This window comes from Danaus plexippus (assembly GCF_018135715.1).
Source record: "Danaus plexippus chromosome 22 unlocalized genomic scaffold, MEX_DaPlex mxdp_33, whole genome shotgun sequence".
NCBI lineage: Eukaryota > Metazoa > Arthropoda > Insecta > Lepidoptera > Nymphalidae > Danaus > Danaus plexippus.
In genome coordinates, this window is record NW_026869856.1 from 495,034 (window position 1) to 510,362 (window position 15,329).

The window sequence follows — 15,329 nt, forward strand, 5'->3', positions numbered from 1 at the left end:
TTCAAACACCTGTTACGTTGTTCGTCTGTCACTTGGCATACAATATGTAGGTCAGTGATCTAAAACAGAATATTATACATTATAATAAGTTGTATAGTGTATATATGTATAAAAATATATAAAACACAATAAATACATCGAAATATTCGTTCAGAAATTCGTATCCGTTTAAAATATAACTTCGAAATAAAATTTAAATATCCGAAAGCAAAAAACTTAATAATTATTTTTTTTTATTTATTATCTATATAATAATTATCGGCGTTAAAATGTTTCTTCTTAGTTCGTTTTAATAACGTCAGGGGTCCTTGTACTACAATTGGGTCTTTATTTTTGTTCGCAACCGAAATTGACACAATGATATATGCCATGCACCTGGCAACAGCCAACAGCCAACCAACGTATCGGTATTATTGGAAACAGGACTATTCCTTTTGACTATATAGTGTACGCGACTTCGCTTGATACAAGTAGTTTCTATACGTAGCATAATTATTGTAAATTAAAAAAAAATTAATACTTTTTGTAAATAATAATAATCTGTATCACAATTTTTTTTTTTAATCGATTAGAATTTATAAGTATTTAAAATTTTAACAAAATTGTACTTATTGATAACATCTATAAAGCATTATTTGTTTGAGTTGTTAATAGAAAAGCCTAAAATAAAATCTTAAAAAATATATGTATGTATTATATTGAAAGAGAAACAACTACAAAAAGGATTAAAAACAAGCGGATATATATACGCATAATAATCCGAGTGTAATATTAAAATGTTCATAAATTCTTGGAAAGCAATTTTAACACCGGAGGCGTCCAGTGCTTGTATCAAAATCACTCTTTATATCGAGGCCTTACATCTTCATACCTCACTATAAAGATTCCCTTCCAGTATTTACACTATCAGACATTAGTAATACAACTATTCATATGTTATATGTATTTTTCATTAATATTATTTTTTTAATATACCTGTGATCATCGGTTATTGGATCTCGCTACCTTTGATGTGATTGTTGTAAAATTTATTTAAGTGGATCTCATCACTTTAGACTGTAATTTCAAATCGATTGTTAGTATTATTTAATACCTTAGAATTTCTACTTTTGTAATTCCTATAAGCTTTTTGTCATGAACGTAGCCTAAACTAACCGTTCTTTGACAAAACATCGCTACATAAAAATCCTTACTACTCACGACATATCGTACGACATTTAAATCTGTTGTTATAAATGTCTTTTATTTTAATCGAACCTTCATTATTGGTCGGGACGCCATGGTAATGAGACATAGGCCGATGTCAAACCAGTGACGCGATTAATATACAGCCAACCAAACAGCATTAAACATCACAGCAATAGAACCTTTATCGTCATACGTACAGAGGTTATAATTAAATAAATTAATATACAATCATTATATAACTGTACATCCAACAGCAAGCCGTCCAATATTTGTAAGTGGAGTTTAATTATATCAATTTTGTGGCCATTGAAAAAAAAATTGTCGCTTAAGGGTTCAGAAATGAGAGAGGATGAATTATGAACGTGTCTTTAGTAATCGATTTTACTCATAAATGAAAAAGATAAATTATTGGCAAGCGACCATCTTGATTTACAATATTTATGTGGAAACTATTTTTTTCAAAATGTTACAGATATTTTTAGATTCATTCGCGAATGAACTGCTATTTTGTTTTTTTGTTAAATATAAAGGCTCTTAATTTCTACTTATTATAAAGATGCATCAGTTTTACGAGAGGTCGTGGATACGGCATACCTTAAATAACATATATTGACTATAATTAAACGAAAAAATAATCTTAATATACGGTTTTGGCGTATGTAAGAACTAATGTCATTTGGTATTTTAAATGCCAGGCTACGTCAACAAATGTTGTCCATTAGAGTTATTGCTGCAACAATTGAAGATCCACATCACATTGATCGTAAAACGATAATGCCTTTTAGATTCGTTACATCGCTTTAATGAAAACTTTATTAGAAATGATGGCGAGGAATGTGAACCGAGTTGATTAATTTAATTTGAGGAAGAAAAGAACAGTTTTGTCTGTGTTGGAGGTCAGTATGGAAATCCCGTATCTGATCTAAATAAAAAAACAAAAGATTTTCGACCATGTGTTTATTTGATTTTCCTTTGTTATTTAGTTCGATGAAAGTTTTATTCGAGACTGATGTTTAAATCACTCTCATTTACTTTTTCATAATAAGCTGTCCATACCTACCGTCATTAGGTTTAGACAACTAACAAGGATTACAGCGAAATAATATCTCGCTGTTAGAAATAACATCTATATAACCATTTTATTGATATAAAAATTCATATAAGATCTCGCGAGTCAAGAAAATTCCCCCTTAAGACCACCCAAAGTAATCAGCATGCCAACCAATCATTTTATCAACGGTCACGTTCCCCTGGGCACGTGGTGTGATACATCCGTGAGGTATCTTATGTAATACATTAAGAATAACGTGATTCACGTGCTGTTGTGTGTAAGTGAACCTTGCGATTAGCGCAGGAGCCGTTCCCAAAGAAGTTCACAAGACAACAGACCCATAAATATATTAGCTTTGTTAGATGCCTGAGTTTAACGAAGAACTCCTGACAGTGGGTCATTAAATATTTAAACTTTAAATTATATTAAAAGTCATATATTGGAGCTGAAACATTTTTTGTTTAATACACTTTCCGAGTGCTGACCTTCCAAAGATCTGCCGTCACAAAACGGTTCAGTTGCAGTATCTATGGAAAATTCCAATTCAAATCATTCATTCAAATACTATCAATTGCCATCCCTCGCCCGTTCATTTATAGTTATGTATCCAACGATGTTGTTTGTTGCACTCGAAGGGGTTCCGTTCTTAAACATGATTATACAATTTCTAGCTCCTCGACAATAGCATATACACATATATAATACCTACCTTCATATAAATCATTCCTTATATTTCTACCAAAAGAAAAATTCCCAAAGCATATCTGATATAAAAAAAAAAAACAATTTTTTTTTGGTGAAATGTTCATTTACAATAAAGTTTATTTAATAAAGTATTTAAATGTATAATAAGGTGGTAGATCCTTTGGTTTTCAGAGGATGAACTTTTTTGTTTATTAAGATGCGATTTAAGACTCTAGGACTTAAAACGTTAACGCAAATCTACTTTTATTTCACATAAAACAGTTTCTAGATAAAACATGTTTTTACAATATTTTCATATACACCAAAATAACTGAAAACAGAAAGGTTTCCGTGTACATTGTTCATATAATTAAAGCCTCCAATCATAACATGGCTTTATAGCCGTCGGTCGCCGCTTGTGATCAACGTGAGGGTCAGTTTCGCACGACACACCAAAGAAATGTCAATGTTAAGTAAAGCCACACCGCAGTCTGAGGTTTCGTCTTCCTCGTTTGAAACTCGAGCCTCATGAAATGAGGAATTTAGAGAGTTATTCCGTCATGAATATAAATATTTTAAGGCTTTCATTAAATCGTTACATATAAAAATATTTGCGAGACATGACAGCATTGTTTTTATCTTATTTCGGCTAAACGTTTCTTTAATTAAAAAAATTAACGTGAGTGTCAATGATCTCATAAAACTAATCTTAGCTCTGATGTATTATCTTGGTCTGAGTCCAAATAACGCCCCAAATGATTTAATCATGAATTTCTATGTATACATAACGAAAATAATCTTGAATGGGTATGACTGTATTTTAAACTTGTAGGAAAAAATATCATGAGATTGTTTTGTTCTTGGAATAAATTTCATATTAAAAAATCTGGACATTGGCTAGTATTCGTCAAACAGGTAATCATATTACGTAAGATTATTTCCAACTGTAATTGTAATAAAACGCCAGGTGTTCCTTATCGGATTATAATAGTGCTTATTTTTTCCTACGACTCTCATTTCGTATGGCAATAAATCGATTTTTACGATTCACTCTTATGAACTGCAATATGCTATAAAATTTATACTATAAATTGTATAAAAACTTTAAAATATACACTACATTCAGAGCCAACATTGGCGCCAATGTCACTAATATTTGTGATCCAAAGCGTGTATTAATATATGTAATTTTCCATACATTTTCTTTAACCAACATTTGATCCAACATTGGAAGCATTTGTATGCTGGTTTGTGTCTATCAGGTTCCTACCGTTTATTCCCTGTCATCTTTTTATGACAAACATAACGTCTTAGAGTGTTTTATTCTGTAACTTATAATGTTTTTATGAACCTGTATATAATATTGCTTTTACGGCTTAAGTACGATCCTATTTCTGTAGGAGCGACGAGAAATATAAGACGTTGTATTAATCGAGGTTTTATTTTAAATAATACTTAATTACACATTCCATTATACAGATTTTAATTAGGCATGAAAATATTAGATTAAAACTGTACAGAATATTGATATTTTATATCATACGCTGTATTTAAATAGACTAAAAGATTTCAACGAAACTCGATGAAGGAACCACGTCTTGCGTAATTATATATTGATTTGTATTCTGAACTGAATTTGTATTGAAAGAGATATATAATCATTATACTATATTAAATTCTATAACAAAGAGTTTTAAATTGAATTTAGAATAGACGACATTAACTTTCGTCTACCACAACTCCTAATCTTCTATGCTATACTTCTAATTAATTTGTATGCTGTCTGGTTTAAAAAAGTTGCTTATAATAATATTTTTTAAATATTAATAATAATTCTTAATTAATTATCCCACATGTCGATCTCACTCCGATTAATATTTTCTCAAACGGCATTACCGATACAACATACAAATGTTTTACAATCCCAATGAACATTCCAATGTCATGGCGAAAGTTGATATTCGCTAGGAGGTTATTGTCTTTCATTGCTTTGAATAAATTTTCAAAACAGTTATATTACTGCGTGTTATCACATTAAACTATCTGAACTATATAATCGGATGACGCTATCATTAGTATTAAGATATACATATAATAAAGTATAAAGTTATGTTAATGAATCTGCTTTGTTCATGAAACTATTCTTATAACTCCGTACTAAAGGTAACACAATACTCATAGACCTGTAGAATGTTCTCCAGGAACAACCTTAATTACTGTAACACGATCACACGTTTCTCATCTTTTTGAAAGATAAAAGATATAACGAAGGATTTAATTTTATTACGTCAAAAGATAAGATATATTCTGACGTGATATTAAGACAGTTCGTCGGTAGTTGATGTTATAACGAGTATCCGATTTCTTGAAGGAATTGTTTAATAAAAAAAATATATTTTATATATTGTGCGTTTACCAATTAAGGCTTCAACCTACAACCAATAAGAGCCCAACTCTATTTAGTTAATATAAAAAACATAATGAGAATAAAAGTGTTTATGTGACTATGTTGCTTACCACTTAAAACACATTTTCGGAGTAAAAAATTTTGCTATATTTCTTCACAGGGCATTTCCTTAACGATCTTTGGAAACGATGTTCTTGACTGATGAATGCATGTTGACCAAATCATCTTCATTAACGATAGCAAAAAAACTAGTAAGTGACCAGAATTATCTCTGTTTTTCGTGACATGAGAATTTATCACGATTTTGAAGTCCAGGGTTTGCACAAAGACGAACATAATTCAAAATCCACAATGTCTTAACATATACTAAGATGTATATTCTGAACCCAGGGTTAATTTCACAAGAGCATTAAAAATGGCCACGTCGTTTAATTCTATTCTGAGATTCAACAGATCCTGGCTAGAGCCTTTGAGACCTGGTCCACCAGAAACGCCTTATTTGGGGCCCTGGCCAATCATTTTATATGTAGTCAGTACAATTTAGGAACAAATATTGATAAAACGTTCTGTAGCTTCGTGTTTGTGGACGATATCTTTGCATACGTGACAGTTGCCATACAATATAAGTTTCCTAATTACTCTTACAAATACATTCAATTTCTTTGAAATACGTGACTTAGCTCAGGTTTTCACATGTCCATGAGAAAATCGAGTTTTCTGATACGAAATTAGTTCCACCATACCCATCTCGGCTATCTTTTGTATTTTCCTTACTAGATATATTTTTTTAATAATAAAAATAACGGAATAATAAATAAAGATAAAAGCTATGGTCGTAAAACTTTTACTAGAACTAATCTTTTTGACGGTTAACTTTAAGATAAGTCCTGACAATTTCAGACATATTTATTTTACGCCGAATGTTTATCTTTATCTATAAAGATAAGTGGCCGATGACATTTTATCTTAAAAATAAATAAACTATCCTGTTTGTGAACTGTCACTTTAGTACAATGTAAGAGTTTTGCTTCGATGGTTGTGATACATATTTATTTCAAACAACGACGAAGCAGAGCAGGGTAACTATTGAAGAATTATACACACTATTAATATCAAACATGAAAAATCTAAATAATATTAGCCATAGCAATAGATATTAATACAACTTATAGCATTTTGATAACGTCCTGAAATGTGAAATGTTTAAATATCGAACAGATTTGTAATTAAACTACTCGCAATCCTAATTTTCAATTAATTCATTCGTTTTATTTATTTAGTAACAAATTATTCAAATGTTCACAATCATTATTGCTGTCATGTGTTTCCTAAATATATTAATATATTTACTATGTTTATTATTATTTTCAAGCGGCTTCAGCCTAAAATAAACAGCATTTGCTATTTGAAGATATTTTTATAAACCTATTTAGTATGTCGTAATCAGTAAATATGAATAAGGTAATAATACAAAGACGAACGAATATTGAAAATAAAAATTATCTTATATTAATATATATATAAGTTTTTATACAAATTAACTTTGTATTTGATTAATAAGTCACTTATTTCCTTTACATACTACAATTAAGTGACTCATTACCGACGTCAATTAACTGATTGTATTACTTACATTCTGTGTAACTGACATAAAAGGAAGTGTTTAATGGAATATGTATAGATTTACAGATATTTTTCTACGTGATATAAATAAAATACGTTATAAGTAATATAGTTATTTTAATACGTATCCATGGACCGTTATTTGATTGCTGTAAGAACGGAGCTCTAACACTTGAAATTACGACCGTTTCCATTATACCACTACTTTAAAAATGTTTCCACGTAATGCTTTTATGAATGTAAATAATCAATAGGACATACATTTACATTCGTCTCATATAAAAATAAATTAGGTAATCCTTATAATTATTTTTAATCTATGTTAATAGTTCTATTCATATTATCGCTTGAAAATTCAAAATGACAGATGTCAAAGTAAAAAAGAAGGTCGCCTAGCAAAAAGTATTCATATAAAAAAAGTATGTATCTTAAGTTATGAAATTATTAGCAGTAATGTAGAAGAATTATGTATTATTAATATTTAATAAAAAAAAATGTATTACATTCATTCATATAAATTGTTCTGTTTAGTAAATCGCCAGTACAATGGAATCACCAACCGTGTCAAGTGTCAGTAACAAGGCGAGCTTTCTTTGCCGCACATGCTGGGTACTTGAATTTATGGCCCTTATTAACTTACAATAAGGGTTATATTGCTGTGATTATTTATTTGTAATACCATAGGTGCTATGAAAGCTTGATTGTAGTTCACATACGATGTATTGGAGATGGTTTTTTTATGATTCCTTCATCGTTTTCTATTAAAGGTGTAATTTTTTAAGTCGGATCTTTTTGTTTGTTAGTAAAAGTTATGGAAGGATTTTATTTCTTCGGACTAAATTCCGAACTTATTATCAAATAAAAAATATCTCCTTGAATTTGGAATAAGTATAACATGGATATTATTTTCACGTAAGGAACCGAACACGGGACATTTCTAACTGTAAAACTAGAAGCCTGAGAATTCTTATCTCTCAGCCCACATGTTGTCTATTACTATGTATAGTCGTAAATTGGAAGGTTGAACTACCAGAGACAAATAAATATACCACCAGCGGGAATAAATAATGATTATACCAATCAGTAGACAATTTTATAACAAAAAATTGTCCTTTGTTGAGTTTGCTAATGTATATGAGAAAAAAATAAGGCAACACAACCAGTATTTTAGTATAAAATAGACACTTGTAAATAAAATATAATATATAACAAAATGAAGATCAAGATTTTAATTAAATTCTTCTCACAGGGATAAAAGTATATGCGGCATAACGCACACGCACACACACAGCCCAAAGCGCTATATAATTAAAAGATATTTCACAAAATTAAACACAATTATCATTACTTTGTTAATTATATTTTCAATTACAATGCGCCCATGTTTTCGGCTATTCTTAAAGCATTCCACAACCCGCTCGGACCTGTTTAAAGTTACCGTGGCTTAAATAACTGGAGTTGGTTGGACACGTTTTAACACTATACAGGGTGACGTTTGTATTGAAATGACAGCAAACAGGATGATGTTTGTGTTGAAATGACAGCACACAGGGTGATGTTATTATTTGTATAATAAAATATAGGATGATTTTAGTTTTGACTTGTATAATATTTTAAACAAATTAAATAAAAAGAAGTTATTAATTAGGGCTTATGATTTAAAAGACCATATTCATCTTAATATGTACAATTCATTTTTTTTTTAACAATTTTAAATTAAATTAAATCGTATCATAAAAATTTTAATTTAAATTAGCTGTATAATTTGTAGATTAAGATCTACTTAATTGAATACCATCTAGCATTAAATTTCACGTGAAATTATTCAAATGTATGCAAATCCTACTAAATTGTGTTTTAAAAAATTACAGAAAAAAAATTAAAATGAACAAAATAACATAGACATATGACATATTTAATACGTTTAATGAAAAGTTCTTTAATAGAAAAGCGGAGGTTAGTGTGTTAAAGAGAGAGCAAAAAATACTTATATATAATATATATTCTAATACAATATAGTTTGTATGTAAAGATATTTTCAATTTTACGGCAAAGGTGCTTGTAGAAGTTACTAGAAATTTGCGACTTGGAATCGAAATATGCCATCATACATAAGCATCACATGGAGTGAAGACTGTTTATTTAGTTTATTAGAATAGATAATGAAACAATGAATCAATTTGAAATATGGATTGAAAATCTTTTACAAAGAAACTTGACTCGAACCTGCTACCTCCGAAATATTGCTTCCCAGTCACTGTCACAAACGGACTATCGTGTCATCAAATCTTATCAATAATACGCATAATGTAAATATTAGATTCATCAAAAACATCCCATGGTGTAAAAAACTAGTGGTCTATACAACAAACCAATAGATCCGTCAATGATCAGGTGAGGGGAAATAACGTGGGAAACGAACATACATGAACGTAACCAAGCTGTCCTAATAGATCGTTTTATTAGTTAACTGTATTACCATTCATTAGACGCTATCAATAATATATATGGATAGGTCAAATGTTTGGAGAAAGCAAGGCTTCACTTTCGATTGCTTTGAGCTTTATTTCGATTAACATAATTGAAATATGTTATATACTATATAATGTGATAATTCGTTTAAATTAAGTTCATTCAAGTTTCTGACGTATGTTAAACAATAGGCGTCAAAAATTCCATTTCGTAAACAAAGATTTGTGTTACAATTACTATAAGTTACTTGGCTTACATAATACATTAACTCGGTTACTTTAAGGCATGTTTCAAAATTGCCGTACTCAGGAAAGGTCACGTTCAGGACTTATGTGAAAACACAATGTATTTGTTTTTCCATTGTAAATTAACAGGCATCGCTACATAAAAGAAGGCTCGGTGTTTTCAAATACACACAGCTTGATAGCATTTTAAGCATTAGGTCGAGTATTTTCTACATTAATTAGATTTACGTATATTAGACGCCGATTACGATTCTGTTTATATTTATTAAACTAATTGAATTTCGTGAGTGATTTTTGATGAAATCTTAAAAACAATTAACGCATTTTCTATTTATATTTAAGAGAGAAGCAGTTGAAGGACTTTATTTAATTATCTCGCTTGCTACACACGCCAAGTAGACATAAATTCATTTAAAATACGTACAAACCCATGAGTTATATAGTATAGTAACACACTCATTCTTACAATAATAAACACATCCGCATATAACCCTCTCTCTTTCAATATACGAAGCTCTTCACACACACATGCATATAACACATTCGTAGAGAGCCATCTTGGATTTGCGAACGGGAAATACCAAAATTTCATTGTAATTTGCGACGTACCAAGGCTAAAGCTAGCGATATGTTGTTTTGGGTCAAGGTTCTACCAATAGACAAGTCTAGATTTATCATACAATAAGACAAACAATCAATCATATATATACATATACAAGCTGAGGATCGTTACCATGTTTTGGCTTTATTTAGCCAATTTGTCCATTAATAATAATGTTTTTCACTATCACAAAAAAAAATCGGTAACATAGAGAGCACGTATAAAATTAAACGATGAAAATTATTCAGTGTTAAAATTATTCATCACTCTAGATATGAAACTGGCAATAAACATTAGCTTTTTAATTGAAAAGAATTAATTAACACTATCTTAATTGTATTTTTATACATTAATCCATTGTAATGCTTAGAAAGTCTGTCCTTGGAGAAAGTTGTAAAAATTTTCAGTATTTTCGCTTACATTGTAATTAAATTACTTTGGTGTAATAGGATGAAAGAAGAGGCTTTAATTCATAACACCTTCATTGGCGACTAGTTGGCTCCGTGGAATATTTACCATACAAATGTATTCCCAAATATATATATATATATAAATTTATTTCCCCTTATTACAGCAGTTTTATTTTTTTTAACCATAATTTTAAAATCACTAAATTATAATTTTAACTTCAGTGTAACGAACATTCAGTATATGATAATGTTATACCAACGAACCACACTTACTTTACAACATAACACATCGCAATATTTATATAAATGTCGTCTTGAAATAATTTATAAATATCTAGAGAAAAGTTATCTTCTATATTTTAAACAAAAGAAAATCTACATCGACTTATGCATGCTAAAGTCGTGTTACCTTAAAATACACATATAATATGAACATATTTTGTCAAGTCTTATAATCATTTAATTTCTTTACTCATTAAATTTAATTAAGATCTTACTTCAACAAACAATAAAATGCCTTTAACTATGTCCCAAGAAAAACATAATCAAGGACTTTATGACCTTTGAAAACATAAACTATGTAATCAATCCCATGGCTACATTTCAATAGATCGTAACATGTGTTAATGTCTAAAAATAAATTCTAATTAAAAATCAAATCATCGTAAGGTCAAGTTAAGTTCCTATTAGATCGCCCTTGCTATTATCCTCAATTTTCCCTTGAAGTCTGCCATAAATTATCTAAATCAAGAAGTTACAAGTTCTGTACTGTGGAATGTTCATATTAAGACAATATTGACACTAATCACAAACTATATTGAAAATTGAATCTACCAATCAATTCGTTTTCAATAGAATATTTTTGTAATGTAAATATTTTTCCACCAATAGGAATGATGCATAAGTATAATTGACTAATAGAATTATTCCAATTTCAAAATAAACACATCTTATTGGCGGATATTTCACTGTTTCACATTCAAGCTGTCTTGTAAACACAATATTTTACATTAGAGAGTTTTTAAATATAATCCAACGTGTATAATAAATCAGTTAGTGTAAGCCTCTTACAGTCCATCGATCGGAGATCAAAGGTATATCAATTATATGTATTTTTATCTATTATCAAACACCTATTAAGAATCGAAACAGCGGTACCAGATGTCGAAAGAGTTGATGCCCGTCTATTTTTAAGCATCTCGCAACGTGAGCTAGATTCTTTGTAATATATTGTAATGAAGCTCTCGATCAGAATGAATTATATTTTAGTTTATAAAAATAGTTAGGGAATTTATTATTAAAGGATCGCGCGACAGTAATTTTATAAAAACACCATACATTTTCACTCCTTATTTATTTATATTCAAATATATTTTTTACATATTTTGCTTTGACCTTCTCATGGGATCGGTTTTCCAAAATGGTTCGACATAATTATATCAATCTCTTCCGTCATTAGAAAGTGTAAATCTCTCCAATGTTATGACACTATAAATCATAATGTTTCTTCTCGATATTTCAACAAATTTTTATGTTTCCTACTTACCAATAGGACGAATTACCATTCGTTTTCCTAATCTTTGTGTTACTCGTCCTATTGCCTTTACGGCTCAATGAGTCGTGTAACCGTGACGATCGCTCAATAGTAATAAAGTTTGTAAATTGTTTATAATATTCATTAAAACGGTGAATTTGTGGACCTTGTATTGTAAATCCGTTATCCGAGGTCCGTGACTAAAATCACACGGATACGATCAATGACAGAGTCCGAGTTTATCATAAATATTTCGTAAGTTTATCTCACGAACGCCTTTGATACAACTCAATAAAACATTATACCTCCATATAAAAATAGTTAGCCGGCTGCACTATAAATACATAAAGTCATTTGATGCACTAAAATAAAATATCCAAGTCAAATTTCCGGGTCCGCCATCTTGAGGATTGTCAAGTCTCCTTTGTTTCTGACAGTTTGAATACACTTTCACAATGCGGTTCTTAATCTCTATATATAACCCGCGTTTCTGATATAAACTTAAATTTGGCGGATATAAAAACTAAACGTTTTCTCTCATTCAAATAAAAGGACCCCTTTCGGACCATTAAGCTCTTTGGAGTCCACGTCCATTGTTTTAAAACTGTCAAAACCGTCATCACAATACAACTCTGTCCTAAAAGCCATTTTTTTTCCATTTGATAATGACATATTTTTAACGAAAAAATCGACCACCGTCGACGATTGAAATTTATGGCTGATTTTGGACCAAACCCTTGTATTACTTTCGTCCGAATTTGCACCTTAAAGTAAAGAGATAGGGATGCATTTTGTTTGACCTTAAATATCTATAAGGCAGCGATTGGTTGCAGTTACTAGATTAAGTTGTATTATGTTTATTCATTTCCTCGAATGGCCCTTTAATAGGCCAAGTTAAACATACGTTTAATAAATTACTTTCACCCTAGAAATGGCCTTTATGGCGTAGGAAATAGAAATTGATCATAATTTTTTCAGGTGAAAATTATTTTGTTACCGTCGAAGATTACGTGTGGTCCGATGCGTTTTGAGATAATTTAGTTTTTTAAGTCACAGTGCGGACAAATTAGGGATGGATTCCCGTTTCTATTTTCGTAAGATATGTATTTTTTCACGAAACTATTAGTAAAAAACATACACGAACAAAGACGTTATCCAGGAAATTTAATATAAAACATAAATTTATGTCTCTCTATAGCCTTATTCGTATAAAGTCCATACAAAAATTACTACTTATACACGTAAACATCACCATACCCTAACCTATGATATGTTCAGCGTATATTTTGCATCAAATTTCCAACAATACTCTATATATAACACAAAAACTGCCAGAGTCAATCAACAATAACTAGACATTATGAAAGCACATCCCCATATCCCATTACACAGTACACGTATTAACTCCGGGCACAATTAGCCGTGCCTCACAAGTGAGATATCTCATTTCGCGATATCTGTCTGTCCGTCACAGATTTCAAGCCCGTCAACTGTAAGCGATCCGCATCTTGACGAATCGCCTTTACCTTTTTTTATCTTTTTATGGTTTATTTCTGATCGGACGTAAGGAAAGATAGAAATAGATTCGAACTGTTCCAACAAAGATTTTATTTCAAACGAGGTTTCAGTTGTCTTATATTCAGAATTTTTATATAATCTGTAGAGTTAATACTCTTAAATCTACGAAAATTATCATTTACATTGTATAATTTTAAAAAGGTTTACAAATTTATCTGTATCCCAACATAAGATTTAGTTAAAATTTAGATGAAAAAAAATATATTTTATATACACACTATAAATATTAATGTAGATTATTATATAATCGTTAACTTAAAAGAAATTTTCAATCAATAAAGGCAAAATGTCCTCATGAATACTGACACACGATAACACAAATAAAACCAAGTTATACCCATTTAGACGCAGACTATTCATCTTAGTAAATCTCATTGCTCGTAACTTTGACTGTCAACTGAATACTCACCCGTGACAGCTTTAAGAAAATTCGATTACATCAATAGATTTCGCACTAAATCTTAAATAACATGAATTTTAAAATATAAATTATATATTCGGATACACTACGAGATGAAAATGACATTCTCGTATAATCTGTCCGCGATCACGGTTGCTGCAAAGTAACCGAAACGTCCGGAGTAGGTAGTTAAAAATAATAAAATAAAGCGTTGTAATACAAAAATATTAGTTCATTTAGAAAATTAACCTCTATGATACAAATTAAAACACTATAACAGGTAACATTCAATTTTGACAGCTTTGTTGACACTAGTAAGGATAAACATATAGACACTTTCACACTTAATAGGATGTTAAAAGTATAAATGTCAAAGAATTTTGGCAAATATTGATACAGTAGCAGGATGTTGGCGAAGTCATAACTTTTTTTTTAACAAAATCGTTGTCATTTCTGTCTTATAGCAAATATTTATTGAGCTTTAATAGTAAAATTGAGCAATTACAATCACAAGTATATATTACGACAATTATAAAATGTATTTCTATATATATATATATAATATATATATATATATTATTACAACCTAGGAAGTATTAATGAGACAACATCTATGCCAATTAGTTTTTTTATGGCAGGCATATGCATGCGCTAAGTATACGCGAGCTGGATTTAAGCATATGCTTACATATGGAATCTCGTATCTCTTACGTCGGATAAAATTATCTACCATGACATGACATGTGAGATGCATAATCTATAGATGGAACAAAAAAAAATACAAGCACCTATTAGTTTGTAAAACAATTTAACAATTATATTTAATAAGAAATAATAATCTGCTTCTAAACTACAACACATACTATCCTAAATACCATAGACAAACAATTAGTCTGTCTTCGGATTGTCTTTGTCTTTGGTATTCGAATAAAAAATTATGGCGCGAACACGTTTAATGTTTATCGTACGCGTGTTATAAATTCCTCTTTGTTTGTTTTTTTTTATGTATCCATAAACAAATATAGAATCATTTTATTTGGAGAACATTCTTTGTTATAATAACATACTTATAACATATTATATATATATAATTGTATTTTACATTTTCGTTTATTGAATCGTATGCTGAATTTGAC

General features: G+C 29.8%; 1 protein-coding gene across 2 annotated transcripts in view; it reads right to left on the reverse strand.

Moving 5' to 3' along the window:
* The window catches only part of LOC116773614 (facilitated trehalose transporter Tret1-like), a 41,498-nt gene that overhangs the window by 19,362 nt on the left and 6,807 nt on the right, over positions 1–15,329 (reverse strand). The window lies entirely within an intron of this gene.